The sequence below is a fragment of the Notamacropus eugenii genome, chromosome 4 (genome assembly GCF_028372415.1).
Source record: "Notamacropus eugenii isolate mMacEug1 chromosome 4, mMacEug1.pri_v2, whole genome shotgun sequence".
NCBI lineage: Eukaryota > Metazoa > Chordata > Mammalia > Diprotodontia > Macropodidae > Notamacropus > Notamacropus eugenii.
Genome location: NC_092875.1, coordinates 35,384,545 through 35,404,816, shown reverse-complemented (window position 1 = coordinate 35,404,816; position 20,272 = coordinate 35,384,545). Strand labels below are relative to the sequence as shown.

The window sequence follows — 20,272 nt, the reverse complement described above, 5'->3', positions numbered from 1 at the left end:
CAGCTGGGTGGTACAGTGGATAGAGCACCAGTGCAGGACCTGAATTCAAGTCTCACCTCAGACACTTGACACTCACTAACTGTGTGACCTTGGGCAAGTCACTTAACCTCAACTGCCTCATCCTGGGTCATCTCCAGTCATCCTGATGAATTTCTGGTCACTGGATTCAGATGGCTCTGGAGGAGAAGTGAGGGTGGTGACCTGCACAGCCCTCCCTCACTCAGAACAAAGTCAAGTGCAAGTCATGTCATTATTTCTCTGATGGCATGGTCTTCTTTGGCAACAAAGGATGAACACATAATTATCTCCAGTTTATCTGGTTGGTAGTGGTTGTTTGCTTGCTGTCTTTCCCAATAAACCTTGAGCTCCCTGAGATCACTCCCTGTCTTTTGTCTTTCTTAATATCCCTAGCACTTAACACAGTACTTGGAACACAGCAGGCACTTCATAAGTGTTTATTGCGGCATCCTTGCTCCTTGTAAGGACCTTACATTCTAGTACTACTATAAGCAGGAGGCAGTGTGGTCACTGGCTCTGGCATCAGAGGGGCCTGTGTTCAAATCTTGCCTCTGACAGTCCTTGAAGCTGGATAATTCACCTTCCCATGCTAGGCCTCAGGGGGTTGGCCCAGACCTCTGAGGTCTCTTTCAGGTGAAATCTGTGATCCTAAGTGCCTCTTGCTGAGATACCCACTTATAAGAAGAGATGACAAAGGATCAGAAGATCAAAATGAGAGGAAACTTGGTTTATTTGGTTTTCCAGTTTGGATCTGTCAGATACTGGAATGCTTTGCCTTTTCCTTCTCCTGCTCATTTTTCAGAGATGGTACCTGAACCCAAGTTTTCCTGGGGTCAGATCTTTCCTCATCTCACCAGTCAACTGGGGTAATATTCATAAACTACTTAGCACAGAGTCTGACACATAGTAGGTGCTTAGAAATGTTTGTTTCCTTTCCCCCTCCCCCAACCATGTTGCCCCTTGAGGGAAGAGAAGTTAGCCAAGGAAATTTTCCTCAGGTTAGCCTTCAGTAACGAATTTTTCCTCATGAAGAAATTTCGACTCACTTGCCCTACTCCAATAGGGTTGTCAAATTTTCAGCTAGAAAACTGGGAGCTTCTTGAGGACAGGGCCTGCTTTCATTTGGTCTCTGTACCCTCAGCACGTAGCACTGTGCTTGACACACTTTTATTAAACGCTTGTTGAATTAAATTGAACTGAGTTGTAGACACTTACACACATATCACGACAGATATCAGCAGTTTTGGAAAAGACAAGACAAATACGGATGAGAGAGAGAATGTGTATATTCCACAAGGAGATTTTTTTTTGTCCCAAACTCTCTGACATTACTAGAATTATAGTTTCCTGAGCTAATGAGCATGCCATGGATTTTCTTTAAAACATCTCTGTGTGTAGTCATTAACTGTAAATGGCCAAGTGAAAAAGTTGTTCCCTCCACAGAATACTTGTGGAATGAGCCAGGTGGAGAGGACTATGGAACCATGTGACCCCCATGCCCCTGGCCATCCTGATGCCACATGCCTCATCTTGGGGTAAGCCCAAGCAGGCTCAAGCTGAGGAGTGGTGGATTGGGGGTCTCTGGCCCTAATGTAGTGATTAATTTAGAATATGTTACTTTCCCTTCCCCAGGTCTCAGTTTCTCTATCTATAAAATGATCAGTTTATATGAGATGGCCTCTAAGGCAGTTCCCTAACTTGGCCATTTCATGTTCTAAGCTCTCTTCCAACCCTAAAATTCTGTGGTAAACCCTGCCCTCCAGACCTGACATTCCCTGTTCTAAGACCCCCTTCCAACTCTGACATTCCTATTCTAAGTTCCCTCCCAGTTCTGACATTCCATGTTCTAAAATTCCTCCAGTGCAGACATTCTCTGTTTCACTGTCCCTCTGATTCTCACATTCTATAATGTTACTTAATGAATTATGAAAAATGCACATCTCTGTGGACTCTTCTGTTGGCTGTGCTTGAGACCTTCACCATTCTGCAGGGCTGGGGGTCCTGGAACCAACCCTTTGGTATTTGTAAACTCTATATATGTGGGAAACTTTTGCTCCACTATTTTTGTGGCTCAGAGGTTGGTGATGACAGAGTGGCCAGAATGCTGCTACCCAGCCTCGTCTGAGAGCTGAATGGACAGGTAGCAGCAGAGTTAAAGCAATCTAGGTTAAGGTAGATGGGCTTTCAGGGCCAGAGGGAAAATGCCCAGAAAAAAATCAATCAGGAGTTTCAGAGAGACAAAGAAGAGCCCAGAATTCTGACAATTTCTATTTAGTTTGGACCCCAGAGTGTAAGATGTGTTCAGTAAGGACTAGCACCTCTGGTGAGAGGGCTGCTCCTTCACCTCAGGTGTCCACCTGCCACCTATCTCTTACCTGTGGCTCCAAGAAGCTGTAGCATGCCCAGCGACCTCATCCAGATAAACCTCCTTGGCAGATGGGCCAAACTGGGCTGAAGGTAACTGACAGACCTCAAACACATCACTGAGCTGGGGAGAAGTCCAACACAAGCATGTGAAGACTTCCCTTGGTGGAACAACTTGGCTATGAAAGTGGCAGAAGCAGGCATCATGGAGGGCTTAGAGCTTGATCAGGCAACAAAGAAGTCCAGGTTGTCCACTGTATCCCCCAGCCATCACCAGTCATCTTGAGTTTTGTCCTGCCATTGAACTTTGATGACTCAGGAAGAGAGAGGGAGGTTGATGACTTTGCACAGTTCTGCCTTACTGAAATCCATTTCATGCCCAAGTCATTATCCGTGATGTCATTGGTCCTGTTTGAAAGCAAAGAACAATCATTTTGAACTTTAATGTCCTCAAGGTAGAAGGGATCTTAAAGTTGTCATGCCCAATCGTTTTATTTTACAGAAGTGGCAACTGAAACCCAAGGAAGCTAGGTGACCTGCCCAAAGTCTGCCTTCAGCAGGTACATGGAAAAAGTCTCAGTATTCCCAGTAGTCATGTCCATCCATGCCCCAATGCCTGGAATCAGCAGGAGAAGAGGGCAAAATTTTAATGGATGTAAACCATGACCACCCCCCCCACAAGCAGGACATAGTCAGCACAAGGAACCCTGTGACTTCAATACCAGCACCTCACTTTACTTTTTCAATTTTCAAATTTCTCATGCTGGCCTTCTTCACAACTCTCTAGGAGACACCATCCTCTGCTGCTCCTTTATACAGACTTCTGGGGAACATAGTAGTTTCCAAAAGAATATAGCATTGTCCTCTGGGCACTTGGTACTCCAAGGGACTCAGGCACATCCCTTAATACAAAATCTCAACACACCACCTCTACTTCCATGACAACCAGTGAGTGAGAATTCGCTAGTTCTATTAAAAGGTTGTTCCCAACATATGGACTCTCACTTTTTCTCTAGCTCACTCCTCAGAGTCCAGCCTTCTGGGGCCAGAGTATAATAAGGGGGCAAGGGGTTCCCTCTTCTGTCTCCTCCTAGGTCTGGATGTGTGTCAATTTCAGAAGGAATTGCCTTCACTAGCTATCTTGTTTCATTGACTCCTGGGAGAAAATGAGATTGTCAAGACAGAGCGGTCCCCTGCTGCCAGAGCCCATCAGGCACCCCAGAGCTTTTGGCCAGCAAAGACATTGACATGATTTGGGCCCACCGAGAGAGAACTGGTTTCCCCACCAGAAGTCTTAATGGACAATACCCATCTTTTTTTGTGGCTTTCTCTCTGGAACAAAAAGGCAAGACAATGGGGGGTGCATACTTTCATCTGTTTTCTTCAAAGGAACTCCCTCCCTAAAGAACCCCCCATCCCACTGAAAATGTTCCCTCCCTCATAAAATCTTTTTAGGTACTTAAGTCTCTCAATCTCTCTTTTCATTCATTTGTATTTCATTTTATTCATTTGTTTATCACTTAAATATGACTTCATCCTCACAAATGACTCTGTTTGGGAGATGTTATTATTAGCCCCATTTTACAGATGGGGAAATAGGCAGAAAGAAGTTAAGGTTAAACCTAGGGTCTCTCAGCTAGTAAATGTCTGAGGCCAGATTTGAATCCATGCCATCCTGTGTCCAATGGTCCAGTGCCCTCAGTTCACTGTGCCATCTAACTAGTTCTGGCTGTAGTTTTATCCCATAGCAAATGCCCACATAGTTTTTTCTTATAATAAAGTGTGGGGAAACTGAGGCTGAGCAAGAAAAAATCTGAGTCCTTCTAGAAGAGTCATACGCTGGAGTCCTGTCAGGGTCAGAGCTTTGTTTATAGGAAATAGAGCTAGAAGGGGCCTCAAAGATCCTCTAACTCAATCCCCTCATTTACAGATAAGGAAACTGAGGTCTAGGGAATTGCCTTGCCCAAGGTCACACAGATAATAATAACAAATAGCAGGAGATGTGAGTCCCCTGATTCCTGATACCCAATACACCATGTGGCTTTTTGGTTTTTTCCATCCTCTTGGTTCCCCATTAGATACAGCTGCTACCTGACCCCAGGTCCTCTAATCCCTAGAGGGCTCTGGGGAAAGCACGGAGGAGCCTGGATGAATAGGGGACATACCCAGAAAGACTGTAATGCCTATTGGTGGCTTTTTTTCTGCCTTCATATTTTTAGATCTTGGGCTCCTGCCTAGAGGTCCGAGTGTGGTTGACAATGGAGCCCAAACAATCCTTTGGGCTTAACAATGTCCTGCAGTAACCCTGCCTGTGTCATCACAGTGGTTTCAGCTGTCCACTCGGCATGCCTGAGGTTGGGTAGGGTATCATTTCTCCTTCTGCTGCATCCCAATTTTGAGCAACAGCTGCTGGATGCTCCCCATCTCCTCTCCCCCTGCCCTTTCTTGCCTTCACCCTGCCCCCTACCTTGTCTGGCCTTCTGGCCTCCCAATGAAAGTGACGTCATTTCAGCTGGATCAGCTCGTCAAGTGGTGCAGTCTGGAAGCTATATAAAGGCCCCAGTTGGGGATTGTTAATCATTTGACATGGGGGCCCAGGGTGAAGGACTTTTCAACACTCTGTCATCAGGTACATGAGATTTTCAGGGATAGGGGCCCCAGAGGAAACAAGGCAGCCAGGGAGGCTGGCCCTGGAGCCCAAGGTGATGAGAGAACCACAGAGCTGGAAGAGACCATTTTACAGGTGAGGAAACTGAGGCCCAAAGAGGTTCTGGGACCTTCACATTTAGAAGAGGAAAGAATCTCAAAGACTGTATAGTCCAAAACCCTGATAACTGTCTTCCTTCCACCACTTTACAGGTGAAGAAACTGAGGACCAGAGAAATCCCAGGGTCAGCAGACATTTAGAAGTGGAAGGACTTTAGACATTATATGGTCTGACACGGTTCTGGTCATGACCCAGGGAGGTAGTATTTGGCATCTTCCCTTATTTACAGATGAGGAAAGTGAGGCCTAAAGAGAATTAGGGTACAGGACTGGAATGGACCTTCCAAATCCCAAATAGCTTCAGTGGCCATCATGTTCAACTTGATGTTTCTGTTTGTAACCATCAAGTGGTTATTCAACCTTTGCTCAACTATTTTTAACGAAGGGGAACTGATCACCTCTGGAAACATCCCATTCCATTTTTTGATAATCTACTCCAGTGTTATCCTTCGTGTTATTGCTGTTTTTGTTGTGGTTGGGTTGAGTTGTTTCAGTCATTTCCAACTCTTCATGACCCCATTTGGGCTTTTCTTGGCAGAGATATGGGAGTGGTTTACCATTTTCTTCTCCAGCTCATTTTGCTTATGAGGAAACTGAGGTGAACAGGGTTAAGTGATTTACCCAGGGTCACACAGCTCCTCCATTTTACCAATGAGTAGCCTACGGATCAGAGAGTGGAAGAGATTTGCCCAAGGTCATGCAGGTAATGACTCTGTAATGACTTACCTGTAGATAAGGCTCTCTGCCATCACTGTCCTGTAGGCTCATAAGGAACCAAAGGGATTATGTAGTCCAACCTCCCCATTTTACAGAAGAAACTGAGACCCAGAAAAGGAAGTGGTTTGTCTAAGGGCACACAAGTAGTAAGTAGGACAGTCAGGATTTGAGGTCTTCTGACTTCCTATCTAGTGCTCTTTCTCATGTCCCACAGCTGGTGAGGGGCAAAGGATTTATAGAGTTCCTGAGGTCCACCATGATTTTAGCTATCTGAATGATTTTCTTCCATCCACCTGATTTCACCTGTGGGATTCTGAGCCTTAGATAGAGTAAGGTCAGACCTCTTCCAGGATTCCCTACCTCCTGTCTTCACAAACATTAACGTCAAATATGGAAAGGGTGGTTCATCCATCTTTCTTTCTTTTTCTTTCTTTCTTTCCTTCCTCTCTTTTCTCTTCCTTCCTTTCTTTTTCTCTTTCTTTCTTTCATTCGTTGACTCACTTGCTTCACTCATAAATGCCTCCTCTGTTTCCAGTACTAAGCCAAGCCCTGAGGATAAAGCAGCATGGGAAGATGGTTGGATGACCATTCTTTGTAAGTGTTTTAGAGGGGATTCTTGTTCAAGTATGGATTGGACAAGATCAACTATAATCATAAGATTCTAGATTTAGAGCTCTCAGAGGTCATCCAACTCTCTCATTTTACAGATAAGGAAACTGAGCCTCAGGGGAAGTGATGTGTTCAAGGTCATACACGTAGTTAACTTCGGAGGTAAGTTTTGAATCCACATCCTCTGATAAAGAGTGAATATTATTTCCCCAGCACCATCAAACATTTTACCAATATTATCTCATCTGGTCATCTGACCATCCTTATGAGGTAGATTATCATCTTCCCTCCTTTGTAGATGAGAAAACTGAGGCTCAGGGAGGTCTAAGTGACCTGCTGCGTGATCCTGGATGTGAAGCTCTCTATTTATCTTAAAGCACAGTAAATACCACCTGCTGTGATTTCTATTGTCATTATGTCCTTTTAGACTGATCTTACAGAACTTGCACACCTTACTACAGTATATAAATGGGAGCTATTGCTAATATTATTATTAGTAGTATTATATACTAAGTGCAGAAGAGAGTACAGAGATTATGTGAGGTCTAAGATGGAAGGGGGATCAAGGAAAGCATACATCCCAGTGGAAAGGAGCGAGTTTAAATCTCAGTTCTTCTAGTTCTTACCCACATGAATTTTGGCAGTTCACCTCACCTGTCTGGGCCTCTTTCCTCATGACCTCAAGGAGGGGTCCTCCTACAAGAGTAGCTTGGGTCACACCCAGATTCATCCTGATTCCAAAAAGGGGATTCGGGCTTTGTCTCTGTGGCTCATTGTCTATCATCCTGGAATGACTGGAGAAAACTTTAAAATAAAGCTTAGGTATGGCTCAGGTCTGAGGTTTCCCCAAAATATGGGTAACAGGGTTCTTTCCAGAAAATTTGCTCAGTGTACACTACCAATAGATCAGCAAACATTTGTTAAGTGCTGATTATGTGCCAACTATTACGCTAAACTCTGAAGAGAAAAGAAAAGGAAAAAACCAACCCCTGCCCTCAAAAAGCTTATATTCTAATGAGGAAGAGAGCAGTATGTAAGTAGTTACATACAGACTAGATGGATGATAACCTTAAAAGGGATGATACTAGCTCCTGGGGTACCAGGAAAAGGTCTCCTGCAAAAGGTAACATTTGAATGGACACCAAAGATTCTGAGGCAGAGATGGGTCTATGCTACTCAGTAGTGGTATCAGATACAGGATGGTAGGTTATTTCCTCCACTTCAAAAATGACTTAAGACACAAAAGACTCATAAACCTGCACTAACAAATTTTTGTTCTTGTTCAGTTGTTTCACTCTAATTCTTTGAGGTTTTCTGGAGTGGTTTGCCATTTCCTTCTCCAGTTCATTTTACAGATAAGTAAGCTAAGGAAAACAGGGTTAAGTGACTTGCCCAGGGTCACATGACTAGTAAGTGTCTGAGGCTGGATTTGAACTCAGGAAGATGAATCTTCCTGACTCCAGATCTGGCACTTTATCCACTGCACTACATAGCAGCCCAATTTGCATTAACAAATACGAAAACATAAAATATCTCAAATAGCTCATTCTACTCCCCCGAAGGTAAAAACAACTTCATAAGACTGTGGAATAGATATTTCCCTTTCCAAGCCATCCTATACTCTCAAAGTCTAAAGCTGTGGTCAGCCAGGGCAAGGGTCTCTTTGGGCCTTCAGCTACAAGCTGAACCTGTTGGTGGTAGTCACCTACTTCTCTGAGAATCATATTGGTGCAAAAATTTTCTCTGGCTGGTCAGCAGGCACCAGACTCAGGACCTCAGGAACTAGACCAGTGAGTTTATTTCTATGAGAGCTGGAAATATCTTGTGTGTTCCTCAGTCTGACACAGTCACTAGGGTTGAAAGTGAGAGAAATTCCCTCCTGTCCCTAGAAGTCAAAGGGGGAGAAATTGCTGGAAAAGTCCCTTGGAGAGGCCTTGGAGAGGCAGAAATTTTCCTGCTTGATCTTTTTAAAGACCACCCAATGGGCACTTCCTTCTCACTCTATTAACCAATTTTCTTGGACACAACAGCCCCAGTTACAAGGGGTTATTGTTCACATCCCCTATATTAAGCCATGCATCCATTTCCCATGCACCTCCACATTACGTCCCCTTGAGGCTTGGTTTCCTCTTCTGTAAAATGAGAGGGTTGAATGACGTCTGAGAGCTCTAAATCTATAAACTTATGACTGTAGTTGGTCTGGTCCAACCCATACTTGAACAAGAATCCCCTCTAAAACACTTACAAAGGCGCCCCTTTTAAAAAATAATAAATTCTGAGTTTGATGAACACTAAACAGTGTGAACATTCCCAAATACAGAGCAGGACAGGGAAAGAGGATTGTACATGACATTGGGAATCTCTCTTGTATAACCTTTGTTCTTTCTTTTATTTAGATAATAGATTCCACATGTAACTTTCAAAACCGTCCTGATTATTTGTGCTCCATTTCGTTCTCTCTTGTGCTTTAAAAAATATTTCCATGACTCCCATTTCTTTCTTTCTTTTTTTTTTTGGTACCTCTATCCCTAGACACCTTCTTCCTCCTATCTACCCCCCAACTAAAAAAGAAAAAAACCAAAACAAGACGATTATAACAAAAATGCAAAACAAATTCCCATATTGACTGTGTCTGAAAATGCATGTGTCATTCTGCAGTGCTGCTTTCTGACAAAGGCCCACATCCGGCAATTATATCTGGGGATAGGGGACTGAATTGATCAGATGTCCCCTACTATAGTAAAGTGGAGAAGATTTGATTTCTAAGATCCTTTCTAGCTCCATGTACCACAAACTGGAGTTCCTATCAGCCTGACTTTACAAGTGAGCTAAGAATTCAGCACTAGAGAGAGGGATCACAGAAAGAACACAGTGTTTGTTTGAAGGGTAAAGAATCAGCAGGTCTGCTGAGGGTTCACAGAGGAATTATATATAGCTCCAGCCCCTGCTTCTCCCCTTCCCTCATTCTATCTATTCCGTATGAAATGCTAGATGGTCACAACAGCCCCATAAACACAAGTGAGCTTGGAGATTTTCCAAACGTGCCTGGTGAAACCAAATCTTGCTTTGGAGTTCAAGGTCGCACCCAATATCCCTTCCTACTAAGAGCTGTGTGGACAAAGAAACGAAATATTTCAGCTCTTAGTGACCACTTTTGGCTTATTCACTCTTGGTCAGTCTTGGGCCCAGCTGAGCTTCCAGAGGCTCTAGAATGTTGAGACTTTGCTGGAGGGTCAAGAGGGGTATGGCACCATGGGACTCAACAGCAAATCTGAGGCCATGACTAGACACAAGTGAATGTCCATCCTTCTGAGAAAAGTCCAGTCGACAAAACCCAGTTCCTCAGAGATCCTTCAGACAAAGGGACCAGAGGTTGTGAGATTCAAGGGAGCCAATAAAGGGGTGCTAATGCTTCAACTATTCTGGCCAAGGGTCAGGGATCTAAATAGATAAGCAGTAAGAAAAAGTAAGAGGTGGACAAAGCAAGGGTAGGAGGCAGAAGAGGTACTGGGATAAAGGTTTCAGGCAGAGAAGAGACTTGGGTAATTCAAGAGGCAGAAGAGGACCCAAAGCTGATGCCCAGAGGGTCCTGCTGGGTTGCCTAAAGATGAGTCTCAAAGGTACCTGACACAAAGTAGATAGGAAATGAGTAGATGGCCCTTTGTTGAATGGAATGGTGAGAAAAGTACTGAATTTGGAGACAGGGAATCATAGGATCATAGACTAAAGGCCAGAAAGAGATCTTAGAAGCCACTGAGTCTTATATCTTCATTTTACAGATGAGGAAACTGGGGCCGAGAGAAATGAAATGATTTACACAAGATTAAATGGATAGGAAGTGTCAGAGTAAGGATTTGAACTCAGATCCTTTGGCTCCAAAGCCAGTACTCATTGCACCTTGTAACAGAGGGTCCTATTTTGTGAGAAGGACATTTGAGAAACCTGCCCAGGTGCTCCAGCAGGATTCTCAGGGTGTCACCCCCAGGTCTAGATCCCTTTGTTTGAGTTACCAGTCCCCTCCAAGTCCCTTCTTCACCTGAGGATATATTTATTCTCCTTCCCACTTTCTCCGTCTACCTCATCCCTCTTGCTATTTAAACCAGCGTCCTCTGAATCCAAATAGAGCATTTATTCCACTCCACCAGATGCCTCTAGTAGGCTAGTGCCTAGCCCTGTGCCTGCTAACCTCAAGGGAAATTCCAAAGTCCAAAGTCCTCCATCAGATTTTGGCCCAATCCAAGAATGGGAAAGTACCTTCAAGGCCAGTGAAGGTCATCCACAGCTAACCAAGAGATCCTCTGCTCCAGCCTGACAAGCAGGGATTCAATATCTGCTTGAAGTAGGAATGGCCAGGCATTCTCCTTCATTAGTCGGATTCAGTTACCAGGCCAGACTTCTAACCCTAGGGCCTGATGCAGTGGGAGCTCTGGGGAACTGGGCTTATCTACCCCACCTCCAAGAAACCTCCAGTTCTATCCTCCCTTCTCTCTCTCTCTCTCTCTCTCTCTCTCTCTCTCTCTCTCTCTCTCTCTCTCTCTCTCTCTCTCTCTCCTTCCCTTGGAATTAGATTTGATTCCTCTCTTTTCTTCTCCTCCACTGTTCTCCTCCCTTCTCTGTCTTCTCCTGTGTCTAACTTTGTCTCCTTTCTCCCTCTCCCCTGTCCCTCTCCTTTCCTCTCCCCCTATTTTTTAGTCTGTCCCTGCCTCTGTCTCCCTCTTTCCTTCTTCCTCCTCCCCTTCCCCTTTCTTTTCTCCCCTTCCCTCCTTCCCTCTCTGTGTTCTCCTCTGCTCTCTTTTTCTCTCTTCTCATTTGTCTCTTCAGTCTCTGTCCCTGTCTCCCTCCATTCCTATGTCTCTGTCTTCTTCTCCCCTCCTTCCCCTTCTTTTCTCTTCTCCCCCTCCTTTCTTCCCTCTCTCTTTCTCCCTTTCTTTCCTACCACAAAGGCTGTTGCACAGTATTCCCCTCCTAGACTACACAAAGAACAGGTGGAATCCCAACCTTCACACACACACACACACACACACACACACACACACACACACACACACCAATTAACCTCCTTCCCCTTTTCCAAACCTCCACTTCTATTTTTGAGACCCAAGGAGAGGGCTGAGGACTCCTCTTTGAAATCCCTGCATTGTCCAGAAGGGGCAGTGCTATTTCAGCGTTAATATTTTGGTCCTTTCTGGCAGGGAAAGAATAAGGAGCAGACACAATCTGGACACTCAGGTAGGGAGTTGTTGGGTTTTTTCCCTCCCCACCTGTTCCTTGTCCTTTATGCCAAACTGCTTTAGATGAGATGGGAAAAAAGTTGCGATTCTAGCTTGGAGATTTAACTCCTTGTATTTCCATCTCTAAGGAGGCAGGGTGGTATCATGGAAAGCCTACTGGACCTAGGTTCAAACACTGCCTCTGGGTTGTACCTTCTGTGTGACCCTAGACAGGTCACTTAACCTCTCTGGACATCAGTTTCTTCATCATAAAATAAGATGTTTGGACTAGATGTAGGCATCTGAATGTCATAGATGAACTTGGAAGCAGGACAAGTTCAAATACTGCCCTGACCACTTCCTAGCTATGTGACCCTTGGCAAGTCACTTAGCCTCTGCCTGCCTCAGTTTCTTCAACTGTAAATTGAGAATAATAATAACACCTCCCTCCTAGAGCTGTTTTGAGGATCAAATGAGATGACATTTGTAAACCTTGAAGTGTTAAATAAAGGCTAGCTACTATTCAAAGCCCCCTCCTCCCTTTCTAGTGTTCTTACACATTACTCCCCAACACAAAATCTTCTATCTAGTGACACGAGCTTCCTGGTTGGTCACACAGGTACCAGTAGCAGAAGCAGGATTTGTACTCACCTCCTTTGGTCTCAAATTCAGCTCTTTTTCTTCTGCTACCTTTCATTTGGAGTCAAAGAACAAGATTCACATCTCAATTCTTCTACTGCCTGCACTTATTTCTATAGGCAAGTCACATGACTCTCTGGGCCTCAATTTCCTCCTTTGAAACATGAGGGGATTTACTAGATGACTTCCAAGGTCCCTTTAAACTCAAATCTGTGAAAGCAAGTGCCCGCTTACACTGTGCCCTGCTGTCTCTCACAAATGCCATCTATATTTGGGCAGGGGCTACCTCCTGAAGGATTTGATGTGACCCTACAGCTGTCCTGAGGATGCATTCATTCTAAGGCTAAAAAAAATGCAAATAAAATAAAAAATCTTTTCTTCCTGGGCTGGTGCCCAGGGACCAGGATATCAGCTCTGCCCCCTCACCAGGGTCCTGAGTTTCTCTTTTAAAAGGGCTTTTTCCTTCTTGGGGTGAAAAATGTCTATTTTGCTTAAATGACAGGGTTGGACTTGTTGTATTTGTCCTTCATTATCAAAGAGGACCATGACATCCAGATGATATGACTTGCAAGTGACTTTGATTTGAGTGAGGAAGGGCTATGCAAGGTCACCAACCTCACTTTCTTCTCCTGAGCCATCTGGGTCCAGTGGCCTGACATTCCTCAGGATGACTGGAGATGGCCCAGGATGCCATGTGAGACCCTGGCCCTTTCAGGCTAAGGTCTTATCACATCCTCACTTTGAGTGAGATACACCCATTCAATGAATAGGTTTCTTTAAGTAGTTACTCAAGGGATGGTGCCTTCAATCAAAAAAAAAAATCAAACTGGGAGGGGAAGACCCTCTGGGTTCCTGGGTAAAAGAGAAACAATTACTATTATGTAATTACTAAAATAGACAGGGTTGGACTAGCTGACATAAAGAGGTAGGATAGTGAAGGAAAAGCGGCAGCTAGGTGGCACCATAGTGCACAGAGCGCTGGACCTGGAGGCAGGAAGACTCATCTTCCTGAGTTCAAATCTGACCTCAGACTCATATTAACTATGTGACCTTGGGCAAGTCACTTCATCCTGTTTGCCTCAGTTTCCTTGTCTGTAAAATGAGTTGGAGAAGGAAATGGCAAATCACTGCGGTATCTCTGCCTTGAAGAGTCAGATGGTTAAACAACATGAACAAAAAGTGAAGGGAGATTGTTGGATTTCTAATCAAAATAGCTGGCTTCAAACTCCAGCCCTGCTCCGTACTAGATGAGCCGGCACATAGGGCAAGTTGGTAAGGCAGTAAGGCTACAGGGTGATTAGGTAGGGGCCTTTCCACCTGAGAAATTCTATGATATGCAATAGGCTCATAGGACCATAGACTGAGAGAAAGAAGGACCCTGGAAAGTCACCTGACCCTACCTTCCTACAGAGGAGGAAACTGAGGCTTGAAAGTCATCCAGGTAGTGAGTGCTTGAGCAAGATTTGAACTCAGATCCTTGGACTCTGATACCAGGCTTTTTGGAGGAAACAAGAGGATCATCCTGTAAGCATGTGGAATACTAAGGAAAAATGAGCTGACCTGGGTGGGCACTGACTTTGGCTGCTGTGAAACATGGCTTTTGCCTTCAGATTCCCAGAGTCCCTGGAACGAGCGGACTCTGGTTGAATTTTCCCAGAGGAGATAGCATATATGCTTTAACAAATTCACAAGGGCTGCTGAGATGTGAAATGATTATTCTCTGTGTGACCTTGCCGAAATCGCTTGACCTCCTTGTGAGGAACACAGTACTAATGAAAAGAGTTAAGATCTGAAGTGAGACCTGGACTTAAATTTTGACCTTGCTACTCACAGGGTCCTGACTGACCTTAAAAGCTTGGGTGGCACAGTGGATAGAGCTCCTGACCGGAAGTCAAGGAGACTCATCTCCCAGAGCTCAGATCTGGCCTCAGACACTTATTATCTGTGTGACCCTGGGCAAGTCACTTACCTCTGTGTGCCTCAGTTTCCTCATATGTAAAATGAGCTGGAGAAGGAAATGGCAAACCACCCTGGTCTCTTTGCCAAGAGAACCCTAAATAGGGTAATGAAAAGTTGGACACGACTTAACAACAACAAATAATAGTAATGATAAAAACAAACATTTATGTAGTGACATATATGCTAGGCAGTGTGCTAAGCACTCTACAAATATTATCTCACTTGGTCCTCTCAACAATCCTCTGAAAATGGTGCTATTATGATCCTCATTTTATAGATGAGGAAACTGAGGCAAACAGTGATTAAGTGTCTTGACCAAGGTCACACAGCTGGTAAGCATATGAGGGCATAACACCAGGCCCACCACTCTATCCACTAGCCCACTGAGCTTATTTTCTGAGCCTCAGTGCCTGATCGGTCAATTTAAATTGGAACTGTGCTTCTTAAGCTAGGTTCCACTTGGGAGACTGTGGACAGATTTCAGAGGTTCTGTGAACTTGGATAGGAAAAAAATGACATTTTTTCCCATTAATTGTTTCTTTCCTTTGTAAACTTGTAAATAAGGAAATAAACTGTAAAATAAAAACGTGTTTTATTTTATACTTTTGAAAACAGAATTCCAGGGAAGCTAGGCAGTGCAGTGAATACAGCACTGGCCATGGAGTCAGGAGGACCTGAGTTCAAATCCAGCCTCAGACACTTGACACTCACTAGCTGTGTGACCCTGGGCAAGTCACTTAACCCTGATTGCCGAAAGAAAGGAAGAGAGAAAATGTAATTTTGAGAAGGTGTCCATAGTTTTCACCAGACTGCCCAAGGTAGCCAAAACACACTCACAAAAAGGATAAGGACCTCTGCTCTAAATGATCTCTGAGGTCCCTTTTAATGCTAAAGCACCACCTCTGAAAAGCAGAGGACCTGAGTTTGAATCCTGCCTCTAATTGTTGCTAGTTGTATGACTTTGAGCCACTGTGCCTCAGTTTCCTCATTTGTAAAATGAGGTTGCTCTATCTGGCCTCCAAAGTTCCTTATAGGTCTAGAGCTAGGTGAACTCTAAGGTTCCTTCCAATTCTAAAATTCTGTGCTTTTATTAATATTATTACTTACTTTCATGCATTAAGGACTTGCCTGTGACCCTTCAAGCAAAAGCCAGGCCATCACTTTTTGGGCGATTCCTGATCTGGGCAGGGGTGAGACTACATCGTAGCTCCAATTCAGTATTCTCAGATCCCTTGATGATGGTTCAAAGGGCTCATGACAAAAATTCTCCAATGTCTCCTTAATCCATAAATAATAGGAAAGAATATTAGGAATGGTATATTAAGTAACCTCAAGGTTACTTATATATAATATATGTTACATATTACTTCTATCAATTAATATTAATTACTTAGGTTACTTATATATTATACTTATATTAAAAAGTTTTTGTTATTAAAAGTGGATCAAGGAACAAAAACCACTAGGAACCACTGAACTCTATCATAGGGTTAGTGATGGAGAAAACTCAGAGATCAGCTAGTACAGCTCAAGGAAACTAAAAATCAGTGGGGTCAAGTGACTTGTTCAAGTGACAGGTCACACTGTCAGTAAAGGGCAGAATAGGATTTGAATCCAGGTTCCCTGACTCCATACCTGGATCCCTACTGCATTGTATGACCTCCCCCTTTGACTGAAGGCTCTTCCAACTATGGGACCCTAGCTCTTGAGTTGGAAGGGCCCTTTGGGGTCACTGAGTCCACCTTCTCCTTGGGATCATACAGGTAGTAAATGATGTAAAATTTGAACCCAGGTCTCCCTGACTCCGAGTCCAGAGCTCAGTCTATTGTACCTCAAGGATTCATTGATTTTCCTGTAATTCTGACTTGTAGACACTCAGACCTATTAACTCCTCTCCAGCTTGGCTCTCACACTGGGGGCCCCCAAGTCCATCCCTCTCAGGATGCGCCCCAGGGCAGAGGAATTACTGGACTGAGCAACCTGGGAATTTCGTTGGGCCATTGACTTCCTCTCTTCCCTTGGCAAGGGAGCCCGGCAGCCTTTCCGCCTCATCTCAGTGTTTGGAACACCCTCTGTTGGCGAAGCTTATTAACTGCGTCCTTGCCATGAAAGCTGAGATGTGTGCAAAGCCAGACTGAGGTTGCAAGGAGTTGATTCTGCAGGATGCCATCTAACGAGGCTTTGAGCTAATTTGCCAAATTGGTTTCTCAGCCCAGGGAGGTGTTTGCAAAATTCCAACAGGGCAGGACTCTGGAGAAGCTGGAAGCCAGACTGGCAAAGGGGAAAGGAGAGAAAACTGGGATTCATTATTGGGAGCAGACTTGTTAGATACAAGAACTGTGTGGTATGGGTCAGTCTGGTGTCCAAGAATCTAGGTTCACGTCCTGGCTTTTGGATTTTATTTACTGTGTGACTTTGGGCAAATCACTGAATTTTTCTGGACCTCTTCTGTACAATGAGGGGATTGGACTAACTGGTCCCCGAAGATCCCTTCTACTTCTATGTGAACAATCTATGAACTTAAGATAAGAATTCAGTCTCTAGGAAATGCCTAGATGTAGGACTGGTTAACAAAAAGTTTTGGTTTTTCCCCTGGGAGATAGAGCTAGGAACCATGGTGGAAGTTGCAGAGGCCAATTTAGGCTTAACATTAGTTAATAAAAATGATGATGAAGATGATGACAATAGCTCAACAGACCACTTCTCAGGGTCATTGGAAGGTTCAATCCATGTGTCGCACCCCTCTAAAGCTACTCTCCCCTCAACTTGTAGGTTGTGTGCTCCTGGGTACAGTCATTCAAGGTTCAAGGTGTTCTACATCTCATCTGCATAAGACTTTTACTCTCGAGCCCCTGCTGATGGGTTTACCTTGTTTCTAGTCAGCCAGAGGACAAGATTAGCTCAAAACAAAGGCATTTGCTGAAATGAAATAATTAGAACACTTGTGAACAAACAACTCCCTATTAAAACTGGGGTGCACACTCCCACAGGAGTGGTCACATGGAGTTCACAAGCGGAAAGTCACACACTTGGAATAAACATATATCTTAGGAAACTTAGAACTCTGGTGCTGCAGACTCCTCCCCACCTGTCTTTTCATGATCTCCTCACTCACTTCTAATGAAGTAAAGCATCTCTATTAGAAGAGTTACTTGGCTGGATTCCCTTTGACTTACTCTTGGGTTGGGACAGTGGTTAAAATAGTTGGCCATTATTATTATCAACTTTGGGCTCTGCTGAAATGTTGGCCCAGGGTACTAAGAACTTTCAGAAACAATCAAAACACACATTGTAGGATTAGTAACACCCTTCCTGGTTGTGTTCTCTCAGAGACTACTCTGAGACCTGCTTTCTCCTGGCCCCAGGCACGAGGCTCCCATCCTTCTTGACAACTAATGATTCCACTCTATGGGCTTCTGGTTATGTGGCCAGTAATGTTCCTATAGTTTCAATTAACATCCCTATGCAGATTTTTATTTGTTGTTTCATCATTTCAGTCGTGTCTGACTCTTCATGACCCAATTTGAAGTTTTCTTGGCAAAGATACTGGAGCGGTTTGCCATTTCCTTCTCTAGCTCATTTTACAGATGAGAAAACCGAGGTTAAACAGGGTGAAGTGACTTGCCCAGGGTCCCACAGCTAGTAAGTGTCTGAGGCTAGGTATGAACTCAGGTCCTCCTGACTGTGGGCTGGTGCTTTATCCATTGCACCACCATATCCAGCTCTAATCTCTCACATTTTGGATGTTTTGAAATGAATGTCCATAGACAGTTGAAACTCATTATCATTTCTCTCAAATGCTCCCCTCTTCAAACTTCCCTATTACCATCAAGGGCACTACCCTTGTTCTAGTTTTCTGGGCTCAGAACTTTGGGTTTATCCTGACTCCTTACTTGCACTTATCCTCCATATTCAATCTCATGTCAAAGCTCATCATTTCTTCCTTCTCATCTTCCGTATTTGTCCTTCTCTCTCTACTCCCACTTTTGTCATTCTGTCTCTCTGGAACTATTATAAAAGCTTTACGTTATATTTATACCATCAATAATTATAAAAGAATAGAATATTATAATGGTTGCTCTTCCTGATTTGAGTCTCTCCCTATGCCAATCCATCTTCCACTTAGCTGCCAACATGATTCCCGAAAGTGTAGATCTGACCATATCACCCCTCACTCAATAATCTTCAGTGGCTCCCTATTTCCTCTAAGATCAAACATGAATTCCTTTGGTGTTTGGTGTTTAGTTCTTCACAACCTCATCCCTGCCTCTTTTTACCTTTCCCATCTCTTTCCCTTTCCCTTTCCTCCATATATCCTAGAATCCAACTTCATAAATTCCACATGAACCTCAAGATCCTCCATCTCCCAACTCCATGCATTTGCACTGACCATCCTCCAAGACTAGAAAGATCTCCCCCCTCACCTCTGCCTGCTGACTCTCCCACTTCCTTCAAGATTCAGGTCAAATTTCACCTTCTACAAAAGGTTTTTCCCTGAGCCTGTAAGATTACTTTCCATTTGTGCTATATCTGTTCAGTATATATGTAATCACTTGTTTCTTGTCTCTGTTGAACTATAAGGTCCTTGAAGGGGAGGTATGAGGTTTTATTCGTATCCTCTCAGTGATTACATATAATAAATGCTTGTTGACTGACTTGGGGAGGATAGGGAGAGAAGTCCCTTCCCCTGCTTGCTGTTCTCTGATAACTGTGCCCCCAGATCTCCTGGACTCCATCAGAATCATACTCACCTGCTGTAACAGAAGATGGAGATAACCCTCCATCCTGTGATCTCCAAGACCAGAGCAGCAGAACACAAATCCTGACTGGTCTAGCCTACTGCCAAAGGCTTTGAGCATGAGCCCAGGGATGGAGTGTGTGTCTAGACAGTCTTAGCGAGGAGTAAGTTTAGAGAGGTTCACCTCCAATGTCACAGCAGGGTGATGAGTGTCAGATCCCAATGACTCTCAAAGACCACGCCAGAAGATCTGCAGTCCTCTTTGTTTGGGAAGCAGGACCACAAGGTGAAATCACAGATGTTTGAAGTAAATATAAGAGACAGTCAACAAACATTTGTTAAGCACCTACTACGTGTTAAGTGCTAGGGACGTAAAAAGAGGCAAGAGACAGTCCCTGCCTTCAAGGAGGTTATGGGGAAAACAACTAGAAAACAAATACGGTCAAACAAGCTACAGACTACATGAATAGAAAATAATTAAGAATGAAGTACAATGTGCCAGTCAGTCAGTAAACATTTCTTAAGCACTTTTTATGTACCAGGCACCAGGCTAAGCAGTGGGGTTAGAAAATAAGTAAAAGACAGGCCCTGCCCTCAAAATGCTTCCAGTCTAAAACCTGCTTTATAACATGTTTGTTACTGAGGCTCTGAGGTCAGTCTGAGGGACTCCCTCTAAAATCTCCGTGCTGTCTCTACTCAAGTTTTCGCTTGGGAACATTAGAATTTGCCTCCTAGTCAGGTGTCCCCTCAAAAGAACAAAGTGTTCTCATTTCCTGTGCAAGCATTCAGGTAAATAAGCAGCAAATATAGCCAAGGCTTTATGGAATCTTTGAGAAAAACACAAAACCACCTCAAACCCAAGTTAATAACGAGTCTTCACAACTCACCTTCATTTCCTAGGGGGTCTAGGCCTTCTCCAGGACTTTATGACTACCTTAGCAGCTGGAGGTTCACCAAAGAAGGGGTTTGCTTGACTAGAGCAATCCCAAGTCTCCTGCCCTTGCAGGGGAGGCTCACCCAAGGTAGTAGTACAAGTCTGATGGGCTATACTGTTGCTTGTCTTTTGTTCTCAAAGAGGACTGTGACATCAGAAGGGTGGTGCCATGACATGCAAGTGAATTGGATTCAAGTGAGGGAGGGCTATGCAAAGTCACTTCTGGAGCCATCTAGGTCCAGTGGCAAGACATAGATCAGGATGACTGGAGATGGCCCAGGATGCGGTGGGCGATTCAGTTTGACTGAGGCGACACCC

At 44.1% G+C, this 20,272-nt stretch overlaps 1 protein-coding gene across 1 annotated transcript in view; it reads right to left on the bottom strand.

Annotated features, from left to right (window-relative positions):
* The window catches only part of MYL2 (myosin light chain 2), a 36,804-nt gene extending 16,797 nt beyond the window's left edge, over positions 1–20,007 (bottom strand). The window contains exons 1-3 of the mRNA XM_072600466.1: positions 19,908–20,007; positions 15,390–15,560; positions 2,394–2,790 (exon numbers count right to left, since the gene is read on the bottom strand). The gene's annotated coding sequence lies outside the window, so the exon portion shown is untranslated. The remainder of the gene's footprint in view (positions 1–2,393; positions 2,791–15,389; positions 15,561–19,907) is intronic.
* Between the last annotated feature and the right edge of the window lie 265 nt (positions 20,008–20,272).